The sequence below is a fragment of the Canis lupus genome, chromosome 30 (genome assembly GCF_011100685.1).
Source record: "Canis lupus familiaris isolate Mischka breed German Shepherd chromosome 30, alternate assembly UU_Cfam_GSD_1.0, whole genome shotgun sequence".
In the NCBI taxonomy this organism is placed as follows: domain Eukaryota; kingdom Metazoa; phylum Chordata; class Mammalia; order Carnivora; family Canidae; genus Canis; species Canis lupus.
The window spans coordinates 31740514-31765249 of record NC_049251.1 but is presented as its reverse complement, the minus strand read 5'-3'; the positions used below and the strand labels follow the sequence as shown (position 1 = coordinate 31765249).

Here is a 24736-nt window from a genome sequence, read left to right as displayed (position 1 = left end):
ATATGCCAACCTCTCAGGAATCCCTTTCCGGTGGAGGGTCGTCTGCAGGGGTCACATCCATAGAGCCCTCCCCACCCCCCCAGTTCAGAGCCAAGGCCTGAAGGATGGTGCATAAGCTGAGCACGAACACAGCCTCCAATTCTATATCAGGCTCAGTTTTGCAACTGTCCCCAGCCCGGCTGGACCGAACACCACTGCCAACGACTGTGCCCTGTCCCTGTGCAAACGACGTCCTCTGTGCTGACCTGGCCTCTGAGCAGCTGTGACCTGGCGCCCCCACCTCTCAGGCCGGGCCAACGCGTGGTCCCCGACCAGCAGTACGGGTCCACAGAAGTTTGTAAAAAGGAAGAATCTCAGAGGCTTCCCCAACTTACTAAGTCAGAGCCTTCCTCTTTGCAAAACCCCCCAGGTGATGTGCATGCAAAGAAAGGCAGGCCGAGCAGTGGTACAGGATGGGGCGGCTGGGAGCTCGGGAGTGGCAGGTACGCCGACGGCCCTGAGTAAGGTGGGGAGGCAGGAGGCTTCTGAAGAGCACAACAGTATCAGACGGGTGAGGGGTCCTGTTCACACAGGCATTTAAATATTTTCTGAGCTCCTATTATGGGCACTAGGGGACACAGTGGTGAGGGAAGAGATGTCACAAACAGACCACAAAGTGGTCCCTGCTCCCACGGAGCTTCTAGTGCAACGGACAAGATCAGTATTAATGAAACGATCATACGCAGCTGCAGTCGCAAACCATGCAAGTGTTCTGAAGGAAAAGCACAGGGACACCCATGACCCTGGGGACCTTGCTTTACTGACGGGCTGGACAGGGCATCTCTGCGTGGGTAATGGTTGGCCTGAAAGTCTGAAGGACAAATAAGAACTAACGAGGCAAAAGGGTGTGGGAGGAGGGCGTTCCAAGTAGGGGGAATATCACGTGCAAAGGCCCTGTGAAGGGTGGAAAATACAGGAAGGAGGGAGAACAGAAGGAAGGCCAGAGCGACTGGGGAGGAGAGGGGGTGAGAACTGGGAATGGGAGTGGGCAGGGCAGGCTCTACAGGGCCTCAGGAGCCTTTTTCCTAAAAGCCAGAGGGAGTCCCTAAGATGTTTAAGCTGAGTGTGTGCACGGGTGTGACACAAGACAGGCCCTGTGAGAATCCAGGCAGCCGGGACAAGACGGAGGGCCATGGGGCTGGATGACAAGTGCAGGTGCACGTGAATAAAGAGGTGCACGTGAATAAAGAGGTACACAACGGCGGCGGGACTCCTCTCCCTCCAAGAAGGCCCATCTAGGCCACCATCCCACCAGTCAGTGGGTGCAACTTTTCTTAATAGCTGGGTGGGGCCAGTGGAGAAGCATCTGCAAGCTCTCCCTCCCCTCTGCCCCCAGCCAGGACTGAGGGCACCCATTTGCCTGAATCAACAGAATTTATGGGCACTCTGTGAGGGAAGGCCTGGCTAGATGCAAACCAGAAGCACGAGAGAGAGAGAGAGAGAGAGAGAGAGAGAGAGAGAGAGATGGGAATCCAATCAAAGTCTCTAAGCCACCGGCCTGGGAACAGGGAAGGGACAAAGGTTAGAGCAAGTCTTAGTTACAGGGATTGACAGGGAGCTGCTGACGGAGGGCGTCTCAAAGGATGTAATTACCTCCCTCCCGTGGGGCCCCGAACCAAGGAACCCCTCCAGCCAAAACACAGTAATTACCACGCAGAACAAGAAAGGACAGCCTGGGACTCGCTGGCCCCCCACCCCAGCAGCCTCCCCCAGGTAGAGGACGACTATGGGATGTGGGGTCATGCAGCCTGGGGTCAAAATGGGGTTCTCCTCTCCCAGCCGGGAGACCCTGGCAAGGCCTGAGGTCTGTGGGACGCCCTGTCAGCTGCTTCATCTGTAAAATGCAAACATCTCCCCCCACCCGTGCAGCTCAGTACCCCCTGGAAGTGCCCTGGGAGGCACCACCCCATGGGCGGGTGTTAGTGCTGTGCACTCAGGAGCCCTGGGCAAATGGAGTGAGTTATAGGGCTGAGGAGGAGACGGAGGGTGGGAAGTGATGAGTGGAGGGAAAGTTACTCAGCTGCTCCCACTCTCCTGCGAAGCCTGCAGATGAGGGCCGTGGCCACGTTCACTCTTCAGACGTTGACAAGAGCCCAGCCAAGAGCCAGCTGGGCACTCTGGCTGCCTCTCCAGGGGGAGGCCCTGGGGAAGGGCTCCGGTGCGCAGCGAGGGAGGGTTGTGGCTACGGAGGGAGCCCTCCACCCCCCCCAACCTGTGATTGAAGGGGGTGACCCTCTTGTTTTTAAAAATAACAATAATACAGGGCAAGAGGCGGGGTGGCAAGGGACGACACAAGAGCCGGGTCTCAGCTTCCACGGGGCAGACAGCCCAGGAGCGTGACCAAAGGCCAAGCTTCTGACAACTCTGTACCTGGGCCGGAGCCTTTAGGAAGGGAAGGTGTTGGGGACAGGATGCTCTGGGTGCTCTTGATGAGGAGGGGCCCAGCCCTGACTTCGGAAGCCCCCAGAACAGGGCACCTTGCTCAACAGTGACTGGAGTGGACCTAGGAATTCACACCTGCTCAGGGACCTGCGAGGGCATCGAGGCAGAAATGGGGCGGCCGTGTAGACATGCGGCTCTGGCACATCGCAGGTGACGAGGAGCAAGGCCTGGGTGTGAGGTGGGCTGGGATGTGGTCGCTACGGGTTTTTGCAGTTGAGGGATGGGAAGGAGCATCGAGGTGGCGGAGGACAGGTTTATTGCACCTGTAGGTTGGGGACTTCGGTTTGCCAGTTCCTCGGCCAATCCTTTCTGCATTTCATGGGCTGTTTCCTCTCGAGGATAAAGTGCTTGGCTGTCTCCCTGAAGAATTATGGCATGAAAGGCTCCAGGCAGGGAGGAAGGGGGAGAGAGGAGGAGAGAGAGGAGAGGAGAGGAAAGGGGGCATGGGGGTGGAGGGAAGGAAGAGAGCAGAAAGGGAGGGGTGAGGAACAGAGGAAGGGAGGAGAGGGAGGGCAAGAAATGTCCTTCCACCAAATACAACCAACGGCAAGGGTGCATCTATCTCTGTCCTGCCCAAGGTAACAAGTAGGAGAAGAGGGCACCCAAGCACGGAAAGGCGGCCCAATGGGAAGAGACCTCGGAGTGGAATGAGCGGAAACAAAGCCAACCTAGCAGAGGAAGCCAAAAAAAGGTGATTCCATTTGTGCCTCAGAACCCGGGAAAGACTCAAGAATTGGAAGCACCACACACTTCTCCAGCTGAGGCGAAAACAGGAGGATGGGTTGGAAGTGTACAGAAGAGACAGTGAGACTGGCTCCCCTCCCTGAGCCCCTCAAACAGGACACCCCCTCCCCGGGCGTGTGACAGACAGGTCTGCTCTCTGCAGAAAATGAACCGGAGGAGAGCGGGGCTCTGGGTGGGACCACCGGGGCACAGCTAGGGTCAGGCGAGGGCTGGAGATAGGCTGTTGTGGACGATCTCTTGCTCCCTCGGTACCCAGGACAGTGATGGGCAGGTGCATGCCCCCACCCTCACCTGTGGAGAAACAAACGGCCCAGCCCATAGTCGCGCCATCCCGACATTTGGGGAACCCCTCCAACAAAACGGCCCTGTTCCTGCCAGCTCAGCCTACAGGGAAGCTCACCTGCCAATGCCAAACCAGCATTCAGTCTGCTTTTTACTGCTTCACTCTTAAATGCCTACCAGAATCTTCCGACCTTTAAAGAAAGCCTCCAACAGAAAGCACAGAGACAGAAATAAGTGGGGGAGAAAGAGGAAGTCTCAGACCATGCAGGGAGCAGAGAAACTTGCAAACAAAAGGAAACAAAAACTACTCTCTCAGAGGGACAAGATACTGCAACCCTAAAACCGGAACATTTACAAACTATTCTAAAAAAAACTCTTAGGGGGGCGTCTGGGTGGCTTAGCTGGTTAAGCCCGTGACTCTCGATTTCACCTCAGGTCATGATCTCATGGGTTGTGGGATCGAGCCCCGTGTTGGGCTCTGTGCTGGGCAGGAATCTGATGGGGTTCTCTCTCTCCCCCTGCTTCTCCCCCCGCCCACTTCTCACAAACCAAAACCAAAACCAAAAACAAAACCAAAAACACCGTATTGGAAATAAATAATAAAAATAAGGTAAAAATTGAGAGACTTGAGTTTTTCAACTGGTATACGTGATTTATCAATTAAGTTTTTAAAGATCAAGCCCAGTAACTTCAAAGCAGTGTGTTAAGGGCAAAACCACTGAGAACCACACCAATGGAGCCTAACGAGGTCCAGAAATAGTCGCGTGTATATGGACAGGCTGATGTTCAACAAAGGGACAAAGACAATTGAGTAGAGAGAGGATTGTCTGTTCAACAAAGGTGCTAGGATGACTGGAGACCCATATGCGAGACAAATGAGCTTCAATCTACACTTTGCACCCTATACAAAAATGAATGGAAATGGGTCCTACTACAAAGCCTGGAAATAGACCTTCCAGAAGAAAACACAAGAAGGGATCATTGTGACCTTGGCCCAGGCACATGTGCCTTGGATACCACCACAGAAACACATTCCACTAAAAAAGGAAGTTGGTAAGTTGGACTTTCTTTTTTTAAAGATTTTATTTATTTATTTATTCATGAGAGACACAGAGACAGGCAGACGAAGAGGAAGAAGCAGGCTCCTCACAGGGAGCCCGATGGGATCACGCCCTGAGCCAAAGGCAGATGCTCAACCGCTGAGCTACCCAGGCGTCCCGGAAAATTGGACTTTCATCGAAATGTAACCTCCTGGTCTTTGAACAACATCGTCAAGAGAATAAAAAGCCCCAAGTTGGAAGAAAATATTTGCAAAGCCTGCATCTGATAAAGGACCTGCTCCTGGAGTATATAAAGAACTCCAAAAACTCAATATGAAGAAAACAAACAACCTGACTATAAAAACAAAAGAAAAAAACGGGTTTGATTTGATTTTAAATGATTTGAACAGATGCTCCACAAAAAGATACAAGGATGGTAAACAGGCACACGAAATGATGCTCGATGCCACTTGTCATTAGGGCAGTGCAAACTTAAACCACGATGAGACACCACCTCATAATTGTTCAAATGGCTACACTTAGGGATTGTGCGATGCGCTGGCGAGGTCAGGGAGGGCCTGGGACTTCCCACGCTGCCGGTGGGTGCGTGTAAGGGTTTGACTACTTTGGAAAACACTTTGGAGGTTCAGAACAGTTCTTCAAAAGTTCAAAACATAAACCTACCACGTGATCCACCCATTCCACTAAGTGCTTCCCGAGAGACGGGAAAGCATCTGCGACCTTGCGTACGAACGTCCACGGCAGCTCTACCAGTAACAGCCCCAAACTGGAAGTTGCCCGATGCTGATCACCAGGTGAACGGACAGACAAACCGGGACATACCCACACAAAGGAACACTATTCGGCAGAAGAACGAGGGTCCTGTCGATACACATAACACGGACGAATCTAAAAGCAGTTACGCCCAGTGGAAGAAGCCACGCAGGACTCCGCTGATGTCAAACTACAGAGTAACATAAAGGGAAAATGGAAACTTCTCTCAAGTGACAGGGAGCAGATCAGTGGTTGCCTGGGGTTGGAGGGAGGGATGGGAGTGGGGCCTGATGAGGGTTTAAAGGCTGTTGGTCCACAGGCAGATACAGATGACAACATTTCTCAAGCTGTTCACTTAAATATGTGTGGTTGGTTGTAGGTCGGTTACACTATTATTCAAGAGAAACAAACAAACAAAAAAAGGCGGCAAGAGCTTTGGGGCTTTGGACTTGGATAAACCTGGATCCAAAGACTGACCGTGCTCGAGAACCGTATAAACTTTATCAAACCGGCTCAGGTCTTGGTCTTCATCTTTTAGCATCTGAAATGTAAGCCCCTTTTTGCGATTGCTGGAAAGATCCAAGCATCCTCGGTGCAAAAAGCCTTTGGCATAGAGTTCGAGCACAATAAACGTAGAGGGAGCTCAAAAATACCAGCCCCCCCCCCAACCTCCCCGGCTATGACAGCTGGGGGCACAGCCAGGCCAGCCAGAGAGAGGCTTCGATTGGCCTGGTGTTTCTAATTTCTGCAAGGCTTCTGTGCTCCTCGGCTCAGAGTGGACCCTCCACAGTGCCAGGCCCCCAAGGGATAAGGCAAGGCTGGTGATGACGACGGGACATCGGCGCGTCCCAGTCACCAGGCTCCTCTCCTGGGATCACGCAGCAGTCTGCATTGGGCCATGACCAAAGACCAGCCGCCTTGGCTGCCAGGCTGGGCCCCGATGGCTCTTCAGCTCACGAGCACGTGACCGCCAGTGTGGCTTGGCGGGATTTTCCAGAAGTCATCTGGTCCATGTCCCCTCTTCGGGGCCCTTGACTTCTTGTGCATCGGCAACTACTCCTCTTGGCTCCGAGTCCGGGCTGCCCAGAGCCAGCCCTGGCCGTATTCCTTCTCACTCCCTCCGTCCCACTCGAAATCCTCACCGATGCTTACTGAAGTCAGAATACTGAATCAGGGGTTTCAGCTGCTGGATCTGATTTAGCTGATGTGTCCAGTACACGCCCTCTCACAAGCTCACAGGGCGCCAGGCCCATGTTAAATAAATTCAATAAATAGGCCTTAATTCTGAGCCGATGTTACCATGAACATGCTCAGATGCAGAAGAGGGTCTATTTATGGCTCATTCTGCTCCCTGGCCCAGTCCTTCCTTGTGGCCCAAAAACCAGTCGCTGGGGCTAAGCACACAGTCCCAAGGCCGGGCCTCTGGGCCTCCTCCCCGTTTCTGACGGAGATCTCTTCCCACACCCACTGGCTTCCTGATGAGAGACCTCCAAGTCTTTCTCCAGCAACCCTCTCCAGCTCCTCTGACAGAGGTTTTAATCCTTAAATATATTCTTCACCAGCCGAACCATTTCCTGTGGCAGGAAATTAGGTCTCCTCCCATTGGCTCCAAGTGGGACCCGTAAAGTGTCCCAAAATGGTGGTGGGAGCCACAGCCAAGGACGTGGCCAGAGCCCAGAGCCGACAGTAAGGCAGAGCAGGCCAGAGAGCTCCCGGGGGACAGGGTGGGCCGGGCCCACCGCCCGCCACATGCCATCCACATCCTCTGCTGCCAGGGATCTGCTGCCCGCAGCCAGCCGTGGGCCAAAGGAAAGTACCAGAGGCTGTGGACCTGGGGGTCCAGCAAAGGCCTGGGAGCAGAGCATGGAAGCTCCAGAAACGTGTCGAGATCTACTGGGCATAACCCATGAGCCTGGCACACTGCTGCTATGTGAGAATGCAAAAAATGGCCAGGCCCCAGTCCCCCCCACCACCCCCCCACCTCCACCTAGCTCGGAGAACCGAAGGGGTTTGCCGCCAAGTCCCGCAACTGCGTACGGCAGGCCCAGGACTCAAGCTCAGGCCAGTGCAGAGAAGGGGGAGAGGGGGAGGGCAAGCAGGGCCTCTGCTGTCCCCCGCTGCATGCCTATCAGGGAAACCGACCTCTAGGCAATCAGCCAACACTGACTAAACACCTACCACATTCCAGGCATGAGCCGAGGAAGCCAACAAAAAGAAAATCTGTGAACATTATCCTATCTCAGTTGAAACTGATTTTATTTAACACACATAATACTAACCTTTCTAGCTTCTTCCAGAGATAAGCTTTCCTTTCGGACCTGCCTATTAAGCAGTAATGGTAACAACAGTGACAGAAGTTGCTACTACTACATGCCAGGCACCGTGCTGGTCTCTCGGTGACCGATGGAATTAGTCACCTTGTCGGCATCCGTGCCCTTTGCTGGATGGCATCACTGCTCCTCCCACCGTGGGTGTAGGTCCTTGACTTTGGGTTAGGCTACTACGGACTAGCTTTGGCCCATGGAACATGAGCAGAAGAGCCAAGAGCCATCGTGTGTTTCTGCTTATCCTCTTGCACCTCGCCTTGAGAAGAGCTTCCCCCAGAGATGCTGCCCCCTCCACCGGGGCCCGGGATCTCACACAGGGGGAGCAGATCTGCACAAGGCACCAGACCCAGGTGAGCCACAGAAGCCCGAGTCAGCACGAAAATGGCTGTTTCAAGCTGCTGAGCTTTTGGGAGCGGTTGTTACTCAACACTAGCTGACAGATACGCCACCACCGGTCTTCCAGGGAAACGTGCAAGTATCATTATCATCACATCCTGACGGAGAAGCAGAGCACTCACAGGGTTTCCCAACGTTGCTAAGGCCCAGGGTTGATATAAAGTGAAGTCAGGCTCTGCGACTCTCTCTTCCTTAACCCTAAATGGGGCATAACGGCTATTTCCTGACCTTGAACGGGCCATGGAGAGAAGACTTAACCGTTTCAGAAGGATTGAATTTCCGTTTGTGGAGGACAACCTGCCTACAGGCTTTCAGAGTCAGTTTGTATTGAATATGAAGTCACCGCAATTTCTCAACTACCGTCAATTTTTTGAAGTGGTTCAATCAGCACATTAACCCAAAAACCAAACCTCTGGTATCCACTTCATCTCAATTTATTCTGTACCTTTACATTTCCCCCCTAATATCTGCTCTATCTTAGTGTAAGAAAATGGGGCTATTTCCCATCCCGGGGTTGCCAGTTAATACCACAAACCCACACCCACACCCACACTTCCCTGAATACAGATGCTGCAGCCGATAGGTCCAGTCCATGTGCTCTGAATGTTCGATGGATTCCCCTCCCACACGAGTGAGGTGAGGCCTCACCTCCCTCCCTTGGACAACAATCATGCCAAGCCATCATCTATGTGTCCACCCACGTGCAATAAAATCTTTATGCTTTTCTTGAGCTTTGCAGTATATGCGGGTTTTCTTTGTTTCGTTTGGTTTTTCCGGGACAAAATAAAAGCAAGGCTTGAGTGACTTCAAGTTTGTGTTAGGTGCTCACTCAGCAGACCATCTAAGAAGGCAGAAAAAAATTCCAGAGACCTTATAAGGTCTCTAGCATGGGTTCCATGTGGCCCTTGGGCCGCAGTGGTCTGCCCGAGAGTTCGCGCTCTCTGCTGCTCCTTACACCATGCAAACATCAGAACGTGACTTTCCCTCTTCCATGCCATGGACGGCCCAGGAAACTATCTGATGGAGCAGCAAATGCAAAAAGCCCAGAAAACACCCCTGCTGAGAGAGTCAACTGATTTGGGGGTTCACTCAGGATCCACGTCCTTTGGTAAACACAGCTAAAACCAAAGCATCCTTTGTTCTGGACAGAATTTCTGCTGGGGGGTGGGGCGCAGGGGGGATTTGTGCTGAGCCTCCTGGCTGTGGGTGACAAACCACAGAGGCTTGACATTCAGGGGACAAAATGTCCCGGCCAGCTGAAGCTCTGGTTAAGCAAATGTCCGCCTAAAAACCCACTCTGGAGAACTACACACAGCTGGGACTCGACAGTCTCTTATCCAATCCCTTCCTCCCGTGGCTGGGCGAACAGAATGCTGAATTAAGCATCTCCAGTTCACCCAGCAAATGGACCTAGAGTGAGAAGGGGGCTCCCCCAGCACTGGTTCACTGTAGCCAGGAAGCCTGTAATACGTACAAGTCCACTTTCCTGCCTTGGGAATTCCAATACAACAAAATGCTGTGTTTTGTTTCTTTCTTCATTGTACTGAATCTCAGGTGGCCTGAAGATCTCACTCACCAGGAGGACGGACCTTCAAAAACGGGATGGAGTAATTGCTGACTCTGGGGAAGGATGCGTGCACTACTTCCTGTCCTACTGCTGCGACTTTTTGAGGCTTGAAATGATATCAAAATAAAACAAGTTACAAACAAACAAACAATTGAGCTGTACACGGAATACACTACTGGGTGGTTGGAGTTGAAAGAAAAAGCACATCCGATGTCAGCCTGTTCTTGTCATTTGGTGCCATAAAGAAGGAAGCTGGCTAGGTGAGGTTTGGGGGGAGGTGGGCTCTGGATAACTGAGGTTTCTTTATGAGCTTTGCCACAGGGACCACATGCTCTTGCCCAGTTTCACGTGTTCTCAGCCAGTTCTGAAAGCATAAGCACGGTTTTGAATGTTCCAGTTTAGATTGGCCTGTGAGGAGGCTCAAAACAGGATTTCACAATCCCTGATACCAGTCCCTGAACCCTCCCACCAGGAGCAACCCAATTTCCATCTGAACTTGCACATGGATAATATCCGGTGCTTCAGGCTGCCAAATTTGGTGGAACACCCCATAAAATGCCAGGCCAAACCCCTCTGTGCTTTGCCCCAGAGCAGTGCCTCGCCTCCTCTTCACTCCTCCGCACTGTATGTAGGGCACTCCCCTCTTCCTGTCCGTCTTCCAGAATGTTCTGCTCAGGTCCAGGACAGGCACCCCAAGCAGATGAGCCCTGAGTGTGAGCTCCAGCTGTTCGAAGAGCCTCCCGGGCAGACCCTCAACGGAGGAACACCTCGCCCTGCCCTCTACAAGGGGCTGGACCCTATGGGAAACACATGAAGATTATGGAGATCTCAGGGCTTCCTTCCTCCCCTGGGGCCAGGGGTGGGCACAGAATGTGTACTTCCTGGGAAAAAACAGAAGGCTGGTTTATGGAGAAAGCTCGGCTTAATTATGATCATCTGTAAAGCACACGTACACCAGGAAGCTTTCCACATGCGGCTACAAAGCGAGCCCCACTGTTTATCAACCTCAGCTCTCCCCATGTTTGGGGCCAGATGATTCTTTGTAGTGGGATTGGGCTGTTCTGGGCACCGTCGGGTGTTCAGCAGCATTCCTGGCCTCTGCCCACTAGATGCCACCTCCAACCCCAGCTGTGATAACCAAGAGTGTCTCCAGATACTGCCCAATGTCCCCTTGGGGGCAAATTCACTCCCCTGGTCCCTGAAGAACTGGAGGGATAAGGAAATGCTCTGACACAGGTCAGGGGTGAGGGATAGAAGCAATTCCTACCTCAGCACCGGTGTTTCCCTGGCACTTCTCCCTCGTTATCTTACAGAACACAGGGGTCCTACGTGGTGGGTACCCTGCTCTCACTTTACAAGTATAAGATACATGTGATGTTGGAAGACATGCCCAGAGCAGCAAAATCTGGGCGGCCTTGAATGTGGGTGTTACACCCTCAAACCCAGCTCCCTATGATCTCAAAAACAGTGTTCACTGTATTATCAAATTCTCCTTGGGGTCTGGGGAGATAAATGTCCTGGTCCCCTTCCTTCCCCCATGCAAAGAAAAGTTGTTAAATCTCGGAGGAGGAGGAGGCGGTTGCTTTTGAAATCTTTCTATTTAACAGCTTTGGTTTTTTAAAACTCCCCCCGCCCCCTCCAAGCACCAGCTTGACGGAGGCTGCTTTTTCTCAAGTATCAGCAGGATCGCAGGGGCTTTAGGTCACAAATGGGAGATGCTCGAGATCTGGGTTGGTCTCTGGTTACTGGAAGAAGGGGAAAGAAGAGTTCCCAGGCTTCACAGAACTCTCTGGATGGCCATTTCACTCTGCCAGTTAACATTCACACAGAGTGGAATGAGGCCTGAAGAGCATTTGTTTGTTGTTTCAAGAGTTCACTCACGGAAGGTTCAGGATACTCACAGCCCTTATGGCACTGTTCTGTTGGGCTTACGGCAAAAAGTACACTTAGGCCCAGCTTTTATTACAACCCCCACCCCTAAAGCTCACCTCATAAAATACAGGGAGCTTGAAACAGAATCATAAATCCAGGTGTGTTTAGAGACCTCTTCTCTTTCTACTGGGTGCTTCTGGCCTCAGATCTCCTGCAGCCCCGCACTGGACTGTTCCCACGACCACCACTTAGAGGCTCGGTTTCCAAACTGCTTTTGGGAAAGGGGCAAATCTGTATTTTCAGTTCAGGGGAAGACAAAATAAAATGCCAGGCTATACCCCCAAGACAGAAGGAACCAGAGCAGAAAGGATTCCTTCTCTCCGACGATGTGATGCTCCAGGTGGGGAAACAAAAATGAGCAGTTAGGGAAAGAAATATTTTTACTAGCCTCAGAAGTCTAACTTTGGAGGGAAAGGCAAACAGAAAGGAAAAAGAGATGATTAGATAATTATCTTGGCTTTGGATTCTTTTCTCTACAGAAGGTGCAGCAGGGAGATGGGAGGGCTGGGAGGGGGCTAAAGTGAAGATCTCACTAACAAATGCCTTAAGATGAGAAATACTGGGGCACCTGGGTGACTCAGTCAGTTAAGCATCCGACTCTTGGGTTCAGCTCAGGTCATGATCTCAGGGTCCTGGGATCAAGCCCCACCGCTGGGCTCCCTGCTCAGCAGGGAGTCTGCTGCTCCCTCTCTTTGTCCCTCCCCCTGCTCATGTTCACCCTCTCTCTCTCTCTCTACCTCCTCCACCCCCCCAAAAAAAGACTGAGAAATATCTTTGCTCCTTAAAAAATAAAAAGGGCAGGTCACCAGAACATCACCTCCCCTGACAACTGCTATTTCTCTTATCTGCCGGCGAACTTTAATATTAGCTCACTTCATTAAACAAACAATTCTTATTACACGACTCTTACTCATTCTGTTTTTCACTTTCCTCCACAAAGCAGAAACCATTAAGGTCTGAGTATCCTCTCTGGGCTGTCTTTTCCCAGACCCGGTTCCCAGCCTCCCACCTCCTGCCCCATCAGGTTTGCATGAATAGAGTACCGTGAATCACTTCCTGTGGGCAGATTGCACGTTTAGAGCTGGGATTTTCTTTCTTCTTCCCCCCACCCCTCCCACCCCTTGGGAGAAGATTCTCATAGACGTTTGGGGTTAAACAAGTGGAACCAGGCGATGGTGATGATAACTGGCTGCCTTGTCCTATCAAAACACATCAAAGTTTCCAAAGACTTATAGAAAATGTCAGGCTGGTGCTCGTGTCTAGGGCAGGGGGTGGAGGGGCAGAGGTGAAGAGGGCAAGTAAGGAGGTTTTGTGTTAATTGCACAGTTTTGACTTCCTTAATTATGAGTCACTGGACAGGGAGATAAAACAATGTCACAAATGTCAGAGAACATGCAACGGGTAAACAGGGCAGCATGGGGACATTCCAAATGAGAGGCAGTGCTCAAGCTCCAATTTTATAATTCCAAGCAAGAGACCATGTAATATGGGTTGGAAAAGGCACATTCCCGCATTTCAGTCTTAACCACATTTACAACTCTTTCCCTGTTTGGAAGAGAGGCCCCAAAGCCTTTTAGAATCCTCAAACCTTTCAGGTCAGCCAAGGTGGGGGAGCTGGAAGTATGGGGTGGGTGGGAAACGGATCACATTGCTAGAAAAAGTCAGTTGAAGGACCGTGAGGTTAAATAGCTACCTCTGTGTGCAGAAAATACAGCATTTGCAGGCCACCAAACTCTGACCTTCCACAAACACCCTCCTGCTTTCTGGACCAAAGCTTTACAGGCTTACATAAGCAGTTTCCATCTAACCGGTAACAAAGAATGGGTGTCCGTACATTCTGGGCACCGATATCTTGAGGACAGTTAAGCAACCAATTAGCATTCCTTGCTGTCTAAGGGGACAGACTTACTATTGTACCTTAACAAAAGATTCTGGTTCATTGGGGGCAATTTCACCTAAGACAGCAAAGAACCCCTACGGGCAGGATGATAGGAATTCCAAGGAAACAAGGGAGGACTTCAGAGAGCCAGGCGAGCACTTACAATGCCCGAGTGGCAGCAGCCTGTGGCGAAATAGCTGTTGGCTGAAGGCTGCCTCCCACGGCAGCTGGACAGGCACCCAGGCTTCCAGGTGAGGCTCCGTCCCCAGGGTCCTGGGCACTTAACCCTCGGTGTACTCTGTCCCAGCCAAGATTTGCATGGGACCCCCCCCCCACCCCCCCACCGCCACCAGATCCCTGGTCTGCAGAAGAGACAGACGTCTCAAGGCCTGATCTACAGGTGCAGAAATTCGAAGCGCTTAACCCACCCAAGCAGCAGAGGTAACAGGTTGCAGCCACGGCCCCGGATCATGGGGCTCCTGCGCCCCTGAGCCAGAGCTCTGCAGCCCAATTAGCTCAAAACTTAGCCCGCTCTGTGGCTCCTTCTGTAGAATGCTCTCTCTCTGACCTCCTCCCCCAAAGTCTCATAGTTCCTTGCTGCCCTGTACTCCCCCAACTCATCAGCACTTAGCCCCAAAGGCCTGCTGAGATGAAGGAGCCTCCAGATGTTTCTGGCTTCCCCTCCCAACTAAGACAGGAGCTCCTCGAGGCCATGGAGAACCAAAACTTAGCTCTCCCTGTGCCCTAGACAGAGCACACGGCTTGAATATTACATCTGCTCCCAAGTAGGTCACGACAGTGGAACCGTTCATCTGTGCGTCAACAAGCAGAAGATGGAGGAAACAAACAGAAACCCCGGGCCGCACCCCAGCCTCATGAACCCGATCAAGACACCCAGCCTCACAGGGGAGGGACCCACAGCCCCACGTTACTGCCAGAGGCCCAACATCAGACACGTTCTTGCGGCCATTGGCTGCTCTTGAGAGGTTCAGGTCAAACTGCAAGGGATGACAGGGGATGAGCTCCCCGTCCCTGGGCTGAAGCAGCCAGCGGGGAAGCTAAAATGCTTTTGAGTGAGGAAGTTCCTCCCGCTTCAGCAGCCACACCAGAGGGACACCAGGTCACCTGTGGTGGACTATAGGCCATCATGGTGAGTAGAAGGCTTGGCAATAAATTTGCTTAACAAATATTTGTTGAATGGAGATTTTACCAACCTTAGATTGGCCAGAAGAGAAAGCTCGCAGACCCCTAAGGGCTGCTGGGGAGTGGAGCATTTGCAGCTGTGCTGCCCGATAAGAGTCCCTAGGTACAGGTCACCCCAGCTGTAAGATGAAGGGGTCCATCGACCTCTGGTGGCTCCCTGCTTTCTAAGCACCGACATCCCACACACCCGTGGAATGCGCTCACTGGCAGCAAAAAGTAACTTAAAGCTGACTGTCGCCTACACTTGCCGTTCCTTTACTGCCTTTTTGGCACGCAAGCCTGGGACCAAACAGAGCTGAATCATCGAAAGAAGCAGAGCACATATGTGATCAAGGGTGAGGACGACCACTGAAGTCCCTTCTTCTCTACTGGAAGTGGGACAACAGCAGGGAGGGCGAGACTTTGGTCCAGTGAGGCAGGAGTGAAGCAAAGAGCCCCTAGGGTCACGGAGGCCCAGCACATCTGGGCAGTCACAGCCGCAACGTGATGCACAGGAATGAAGTTGACATCAACCAACTCCCCGAGACAGAAGGTGGCTCCAGAGAGAAGGGTGAGGGAGGCTGCAGGATGGCTGACCTCAGACGTGAGCGGCTGGGCTGCACAGTGAGCGTGCTGGGCCACCGACCAGCTCACACTGGGGGGCTGGCCCTGCTGGAGTTGCACCCGGACCCTGGAGTGCACCCAGACGGCCTCCTCCTGTGGGACCCTCCAGGCTCAGGAACCCCAGGACCTCGGGGCTGAGGGTAAGGGGTGGGGAGGGCTCTAAAGGTCAACCACTTCACAGCCACCTCTCCCCCTTGCCCCCACCCCCACACAGGAGGAAACTGAGGCTCGGGAGGGGACAGTCTCTGAGCCAACTCCCACGTCTTTCTTCAAGTTTAAGAATCCCTGATGCCAAACGATCTGGGACCCAAAGTGGAAATCACAGCTGCTGGGCCCCAAAGCGGCTAATACCACCACATGGGGCAGAGTCCCTGCCTAGAGCAGTCTGTGCAGGGGGGCTGCACGCTTGGATTCCTCAGTTTCCCCAGTCCAGCTGTTGGGGCCCCTGGGCCCCTTGCACCCTGCAGTTCAAGTAAGCCGGGGCCCATCTCCCTGGGTTCTGGAAACGGCTCTGGCTCTTTCCTCTGCGCTAGGCCAGAGCCCCAGAACACCCCTGGCCACCACCACGGGGCGTGGATTGTTTGGTAACAATGGAGGGAATGTTAAACAGGAGCTGAATGAAGACGGGAAGTGAATCACTGACGTCTCAAACAGGCTCCCTGGAAGAAGCAGGGAGGCGGGAGGGGAGGCAGGAGCCTGGGGGCCCAGGGGGGAATGGGAAGGGAGGTTCCGGGGAGTTCACAGGGGACCCTTAACCTCTGCCTGCCTGTGACCAGGGAGCTGCTTCAGGCCTGGGGGAGACCAAGTTCCTGAATCACCCCTGCCATTTCTTGAGGGATCCAGGTGTTCTCTGTCCCTTCCATCAGGCAGAAGGAAGGGGATAAAGTGGGGCATCCAAACACCCACCCAGCTTTATCCCCACACCCCTTAAAAAGATAAAACCTGAGAAGCAGTGGCTGCTGGCTCTCCCAGCAAGGGGGAATGGGCTGGGCTGAGAGCATTCATTACATAAATGGGAATGTTCTTCTCTCACACACACACACACACACACACACACACACACACACACACGATGACTGAGCATGAATTCAGACTGCATCTAACCATCTGAGGCAAAGGTCCTTTCTTGCCCTCCTTCACTGCCCCCGGGTCTGTGCAGATCCGCCCCTCCCCCCGCCCTGGTGCCCTGGCACAGCCAGCCTCAGTACCAACTCTCACCCCCAGGCCCCACCTCCCCAGACCAGCCTGGGCCTGAACAGCACCTTTCAAGACTCATCTCTGCCAGGATTTTGTCCTGTTTTATTTGAAGACTGTATGCAGGGTACGCAGGTACACACACTGCTGCTCTGAGCATCCACAGGGAGAGGGCTTGATCAGCCAGTCTGTGTTTACTGAGGCCCTACTATGTGCAGGGCATCTGGTGAGTGCCTCGGTTTTCTTTTTAAGATTTTATTTGTTCATCCATGAGAGACACAGAGAGGCAGAGACCTAGGCAGAGGGAGAAGCAGGCTCCCTGTGGGGAGCCCAATGTGGGACTCGATCCCAGGACCCCAGGATCATGATCTGAGCCGAAGGCAGATGCCTAACCACTGAGCCACCCAGGTGCCCTGTGCCTCGGTTTTCTTAAACGGTGCAAAGGATCAAGGACCAATGGACCAAACCAGAAAACAGTTAAGCTTCTGTGTGCAAGAAGAGCAGGGGAGAGGGCACCCCACAGTTTGTGCAAATCTGCCCTAATTTCTGTCTTATGGGCATTTTTTTCCATTTCAGTTCATTGTGCTTTCCCACCCCTGCCTCACCTTGATTAAAGCCATATCGACCGGTTGCATTATATAAGCAAGTTCACTCCTAAGCACTTTATATGTATACGCTCTAATCCCACTTTCCAAAAGACAATGAAGTTCAGAGGTTAAGCTGCTATCACAAGGTCCCACAACAAGCAAGGGAGCAGAAGTAAACTCTCAATTCCAAACATGAAAGCCCAGGGTCTTCTCACTGTGTCATGCTGTTGCCCTGCACACCCCCCTTGCCTTGAGGGGGATGGGGACAAGCAGAAATGGGATGAGACTGGGAAATAGGACCTGGATTCCAAGTCTGGCTCCTCTTTGCTGCCTGGGTGATCTTAGGCAAGCTGCCCTATCTCCCAGGGCCAGTTTCCTGAGACAAAGGGGCTACCCAGGAAGACTGTCAAGGGGTTCATGTGAGAGGCTACATGGAGGCTTTTCCTCTGTGAAGTGCTACACAAACTAATGGTGTCACCTTTCATTCATGTGCCAGAAAATACTGCCCAACGGGGCGGATCATCCACCCCTGAATTTTTAACCTATTCCTGGAACAAGTTGGTGAGAAGCTCAGGAGACTATGAGATTTTGAGAACATTCTAGAAACATCATCTGGGACAATTTATGTTGCTTTTTTTTTTTTTTTCTTTTTTTAATAGTTTGAACAGCTTTCAGCACAGGCTAAGAGATTAACAACTTCCTTCCCAAGCCTACCGAATTTTACCAAGTATTCCTGAAATTTCCCACCCTCACACATTAAAGGCTTAGGCAATTTGCTGGGTCCCCCCAAATCCTGATATTAGGGACCATGTGTCAGTTATCCCCACAGTACTCATCTGTAAAATGGGGTCCCTTCTCTGACAATCTGTGACTGTTAGTCAGAGGCTCCCTGGCTTTCCACATACACAGAGAAGACCACCCAGTGAAAATTCTCCTGAAAGAAATGAAAATGAGAGCACGTGTGCAGCTCCCCAGAAACGCTCTTCCGCGCAGGCACCTGTTGGGGGCTGCCCAAATGCTGAGAACATTGGTGAACCATTGGCCCAAATGGTGAACTTTGTGAGGATGAGGGAATCCTCCAGGTGAACTTCCTGCCTGCGCTCTGCCCTCTACCACACACGCAATGCTCTGGACAGGAATCACAGAATTGCAGAAATTACAAATGCCTGACCACAGAAGAACCGAGGGCAGGGAAGGCCTAGCTGCTGTAATGTTCTATAGAGCTACAAAACAGGGCCAGGCCCTTAGCAGACTGTGGAAGGCAACATTTCAACATTTTTGCAAATCTGGCCCAGTTCCGTGTCTACAAGCACTTCAGGCCCCCCGACATAGGAGCTGGTGCCAGAACTGCTGATAGGCCTTCATAAGTGAATCCGTTCCTGGCTGTGACACGAAGTCCTTCTATGCTCTACAGGTACTGCTCCATAATCAACTAAATATGCACAGATCTAATGAGTTAAGTGCAAATTCAGGGCCAAAGGAGTTCCATACACATATCTGCTCTCTCAAAGCATACTTAATAAAACAATACTCCTCCCCAAGAAGCTTTAAAAACAAAAACAAAACACAAACATACACATCTTATAAAGATCACTTGCTTCCAATGGTCTCGGCTGTAATTCTTCACTCATTCAAACATCAAGACCGAAACTCTGTTTACATCTGTACAATGAAATCTCACCCAGCCGTAAAAAGGAGCTCATGATGGCAACAGCTGAAAACATGGAGAAGGCTGTATGCTATGGGAAAGAATGCGGACCCCTGCCCCTTCCCCAAGAAAAGACTCTATCCTGTATGATTCCATCGGTTTGAAATTTTAGGATATCAAACCTAATGTATAGTGACAGCAGACCAGCGGTGCCTCGGGCCTAGTAAAATCACAGAGGGTCAGGAGGAGCCTTTTGGGGGGTGATGGACATGCTCATGTTCTTAACTGTGCTGATAGTTTCGTGGGTGCACAGACATGTCGAACACACCGAATTGCACACTTCCACTATGTGCCATGTATTATATCAATTATATCCCAATACAAATGTCTTAAAAAAAAAACCCTCCCTCAACTCTGATGAGAAAATTATCAGAAGCTGGATTTTGAAATGCAGGAAAGAAACAAGGGGCCCAGACATATGACTCCAGCAGACTCTGTCAAAAATGTTTTCCTCTAAAAAAAAAAAAAAAAAAAAAAAAAAAAGGCTTCCTCTGCTCACTGCATGACAAACTCCAAGCACCAACATTGAAATGTGAATGGAAAAAAACAAAAAGAAACCAAACAAAAGTGAATGGGCTGCATTATGTTCTAAAGACGTGTGACAGACATATATACTAAAGACTTCACCGAAAAAGTAGTTATGGCCTATGCGCTCCATCAATGTCTCATCTACTTCCTGGCTCACCTGAAAACGTACGGAGATTAGTTACCTGACATGACAAGTACCACTCTGGGCTGACGATGCTCCTAATGACTCTTCACCAGTGGAGAGCCCTGAAGGGCAAAGCATCCCATAGTGGGTCACCAAATTTCAAGTTGGCGTTAGAGAGTCGATCGTACCCAGACTCTCACCCCTTCTGCAGTGGTGCGGGGATGGGAGCGCAGTCACCCCTCTGTTAGGCCTGGAGGCTGGGTCTTGCCGAGAATGATCCGTTGGGTAAAGGGATGTGCCGGGGAAAATGAGCAGGTTGTTCAAACGCAGGAGGAAACTGCTGGGTGTGCCGGATGCTGAGCTCTCTCCTGCCCATGGGTTCATGTGAGCAGGTTCCAGATCCACATGGTGGGCCCACCTAATGAGCCACATGGGCCCTTTCATGAGCATCACAAGGCTATTGTTTAAGCTCTTGTAAAACTTCTTTTTACAATTTGATGTCCGTCCAGCTTCGCTGTTTATTTAGCACGATGGTTTTTCTTTTCTTTTTTAAGATTTTATTTATTCATGAGAGACACAGAGGGAGAAGCAGGCTCCCTGTGGAGATGCAGGACTCAACCCCAGGACCATGACCTGAGCCCAAGGCAGATGCTCAACCCCTGAGCCATCCAGGTGCCCCTAGAACAGCGGTTTTCAAAGGTCTTCAGATGCTGGCGGCCTCTACATGCACTCAGGCCTCAGGACCCCCCATCCCGGCCTCCTATTCCATAACAAACCAGATGTTTAATCCTCAGTCCACCAAGAAGCCTGAGATTTGGGGACTGGAGGGGTGCATATCAGGGAACATCATTTAGAAACCTTTTATCTAGGACATGGAACAGAAAAAGCACTTAGCACACTTGTGACTGACACGGCGGGGTGGGGGGGGAAGCAAAGGTGGGGAGCAGCATTAACAGGGTAAAAAAACAGTGTCACCAATCCTGAAGAAAATTCTTTCCAACTCGGTGATTTGTCCTCACAAGTTCTGCAGAAAGACCTAGTTCATTGCCAGCCAGCCCTGGGGTCGAGTGTTTCTAGTACAATTCCACGCAAACCATGGAGGCTCGGTAAATGTTCACAGATGGTGATGAATTCCTACTTCTGGCCAAGTACACAGGGCAAAAAACCCCCACAAAACCCTAGCTGTTAAACATTTGAATGCTGATCATCCTGAGACAACGGGGGAAAAAAGACACATGGAGGAATGAAAACACAATAGGAAAAATCAAACAGGTTAGTGTAGAGGGTGGGAGAGCAGTGGAAGGCAATTACCTGCCGTAGGACCAGGCTTCTCATTGTCCAGCCGTGTGGCCTTGAGCAAGTTGCTTAAGCTCCCTGGGCCCTCGCTGCCTCAAATCATCCTAGCAGTCGCTATTATCCTCAATTTGAAATCCACAGTGTAGGAGACTGGAAAATGTGAGTGACAGCTCACAGCATCAAGGGCAGACTCTCTAAGGGTTACCTACCCCAACCCCCCACTCCCAGGTGAACAGAGTATTTTTTCAGTCAGAGCTCACCTGGCTTTTCCAGGCGGGCTCTTGGCTAAAAATTCATCTGCCAGAGGTTACGAACAAGCTGGTACCTGCTGGGCGTCCAACAGACGTACAAGCCACAAACCAGGGTATGAGGCCCAGGAGTCTAGTGGGTAGGAATGAAAGACCCGCTGAGAGGTCATCTAATCCCACAAGCACAGGATGCAGAGCTCCACTAGAAAGTTCTCCCACGTACAGCGTGAACACAGTCGGCCTCCCGGTCCTAGTAGCACGCAGAACAAGTGTCCCCGGCTAGGATCTCTCTGCTCCAGCTTCTGCGTCCCCAGGTTTTTCCTTAGATGAGGATCATCTCCCCCTGTGTTAAGTTCCCATTTATCCCGGTTCTAATCTCAGGGAGGGAGGCATGGATCACAAGAGTGTATGATACAGAGTCCATCGGCATGAGTAAGACGCAGCTCATCCCAAAACATTAAACAGAAAATACGGCATAACAGAGAAAGTGCTCTGAACATAACAGGTGCTCAATAAATATTTATTGTGCCAACGAGCGCTCCGTGGAAGCCAAGTTAAGCTCCTCTCCCCTCTCCCTCACCTCACTTGTGGTCAATCTGGGTAATTTCCGTAAGAAACTTCCCATCGCCGGAATTCAGAGACACAGAAGACAGCCACCAATTAATGGGTCTAGGCTGGAGGTCAAAAACAGGCGGCACCCTACAGATGTTGTGCTTGGCCTACACAGTGTTTTTAAGATTTTGTAATTAGTTGCCATCTTTTAGAAGCTGGGAGGCTTCATATGTTAAATGTAGATCTGGGGCATCTCTGGAAAAAAAAAAAAATCAGAAGATCTCGCAACACTTGATCACTGGCTGATGCCGAGTCACCAAAGCCCCTTCCGACTGGAAATGAATGCTGGGTCCTGCTCGGTCTTCTCACACCAGGCGCCACTGCAGGCACTCCGGCTGTCCTCCTAAGCATCTAAAGCAACACTCCTCAGCAAACAGGATGTATCCTGAAAGGCCGGGGATGCATCCTTTGTAGGCCAACCCCAAGCCCCTTTGTTTGGGACAGCTCCATTCACACTTCCTGTCCTGGTATCATTAGTACTGGAAGCCCCCTTCATTCTCTGAGGCCAGGCTGGGGTAGCAAACTGGCTGCCCTGGGCCTTGACCAGCTCTATGCCAGTCTGGCTTGCCTTGAGGATTCTTTCTATACCTGGAAGGCAGAAGGCAGGCCACTTGCTCTCTACCCTGCAGATTTCAAGTTCCTTCCGGTGGAGTCCACTCGCTCCACTCAACGATGCTTCCAAAACCCTGCCGAGCTCATGGTGGAGCTTCCTGATGGCTCTCTCAAGGCTGTGGCAGTGGCCAGCACCCCAGGGGGCCCGCAGCACTGAGTGCCCGGGGGTATTGTGGAGGGATGGCCAGGACTGTGCAGTGCGCTTGGAATGGGCAGACGTCAAGAAGAAGTGGAGGGAGAAGAAGAGAGAAAGAAAGGAAGCCAACTACCAATCCCACCTCTGGAAACCATTTCTGTAGCCTGAAGTCAAAGGGAGAACTAAGGTCACTACAGTCTTCACCCCCACTTTCAGTGGGAACTAAAGAAGAAGAGAGGATGGTGGCTTTTAGGAGGAGACAAGTCATCCATTTGGATCTACTGTTCCTTCTAGAACCTTGCACCCTCTTGGATCAAACCCATTGACTTGTCAGGGCCAAGGACACAGTTTCCACCTGTGCCTGCAGACAGACAGGCTTACCAAACCTTTAGCTGGGTGAAGTTGGGTCCGGGTTCAAGAAAAAAAATCTAGTTACTCAACATTTGGGGGGCCTTTTAGCGTAGCCAGGCAGTACCTCACCTTAGAAGGGATGCTTGACAAAGGCACAGAGATGGGAAAGCAGGCAATGTGAGCTGCCTTTCATACCAAACGCTAATACCCCACCAGCTCCACGACCTGCCTGCCTTGGCTGCTGCATTCTTAAGGATTTCCCAATACACCTGAATTCCAGCCTAGGCTAATATGGAGGCTTTATATTTAACCCTAAAATCCAAGCATTCCCCCTCCCAGTCTTTAAAGGGTTAAAAGGCCGGCCAGGGCGGGAATGAGTTCAGGGAGGAAAGATGATGCGAGAAGAGCCCCCTCCACGTAATAAATCTTGACATTTTATGGAAAAACCTGGCATAACCAGATATCCTAGGGCATCTGAGGCTTATTTTCCCCCCAAGGTGAGCAAACAGAAGAAAACCTGGTTCTTAATATCCTTAAGGTACAATGTAATTTCAGATTCCCCATCTTCTTTTCTTCCAGAGTGAGCCTATCACGAGAATCTGTTTCTAGGCTTCCTTTGGTAGCTGTCTCAGATACGGCCCAGCCCAGTTTACTGGCGGTGGGAGAGCTAAGAGAAGACACACTGTGGGTCTAAGTGGGTTCCTGACACTCGGATCTCAAAGTTACCTTTGGGTAACTCTTTACATAGGCACTGGGGAGGGCTTTTGCTTTGAACTGGGCAATCGGCCACTGTTGTTTAAACACGGAATAAAATCCCACAAAAAGGATAAAGAGAAAACCCATCCAGAGAAAGGATATTCGACCCCTTTCCTGATCAAGTCGACCAACAGCTTGGGTTTAGAGGGTTCGTGGGATGCATCTTGCAGGGAGGGGAGGTGCTGAAGGGTATTTATAAATCCTCGGCTGGCTTTGGCCAGGGCCGCTTTTATTGATCTAGATAAACACAAATTATGATGCCTGACGTGACTTGTAGACACAAATAACCATCTGAAAACAGTCACGGGCCTAATTGAAGGAGACAGAAAAAAACAAAACAAAACAAAACAGAGGATGGACAAGTGGAGGAACAAAACAAGGCCCTGACCCACACAGCACCATTCCAGCTGCCCGGCGAGGCTGAGCAGGGCTTTTCCTCCGAGAGGAGGTGGATGTTTACTTACACAGATGAGTTCGCTTCCCTTGGGTGCAATTGTCCCAGGGAGCCACTCGGCACAGCCCTGCCTGAAAGAAGGAACAGCAGCCCTCGCCAGCAGGCTCTCCCTGCACCCTCCGCTCCAATGGCAGGCCTGGCCCTGATGTCATGCGGGGGAGCAGAGCCCGGGGACCGGAACTGAGCCGAGGGCCATGAGGAACGCCTCTGCTTCACTCACGCAGGGGGTTTCCTACGGGAACAGTGGCTTCCTGACACCCCAAGCATGCACATCCCTGCTCGGAGCAGGATAAAGCCTGAAGACCTTTGACACATCTCTGGCCAGCGACCCCATGGGCCAACAGGGAGGCCAGCCCATACCGGACAGAGCACTTGTCTCCATCCTCTGGGCTTCCTGGCCTACCGGCTTGGAGCTGCCCCTTCCGATGGCTGCCCGGGGTTCAGACACTGAATGCGAATCTGGGAGGTCACAGGGCAGAAGGCAGGGGATCTGATGACAGACCACTCTTCCTAGAAGGGGTCTGACTCCTCAGAGCTCCCGTTTGCTCTGCCAAGAACAAAGCACTAACTCCCAGAAAGGAGAAATCCAAGGGGAGAATAATACTTCACAAGTTTGTTCCGAACTCATGAAGCAGCAAGACCTCTCGACCCGTCATTCTGGTCCCCACGGGCATCCTGGCACCAAGAAAAATGAGACTGCAGAGAAATAACCCGAAACAAAACTGGTAACATCCCAACACCTGAAACATTTGTTGAAGATAAAGCGTGGTGTGAAGAATCCTCTCTTCCTGGCAACAATGAAAAAAGTGCAAAATCCACCCTGGGGTGGGAGTTGGGGGGGTGGAATAAACCTCAGAGGGAAAAAAAAGAAAAAGCTCAACATAAAAATGAAAGTAGATAAA

General features: G+C 51.5%; 1 protein-coding gene across 1 annotated transcript in view; it reads right to left on the bottom strand.

Moving 5' to 3' along the window:
* The window catches only part of SMAD3 (SMAD family member 3), a 113581-nt gene that overhangs the window by 22044 nt on the left and 66801 nt on the right, over positions 1-24736 (bottom strand).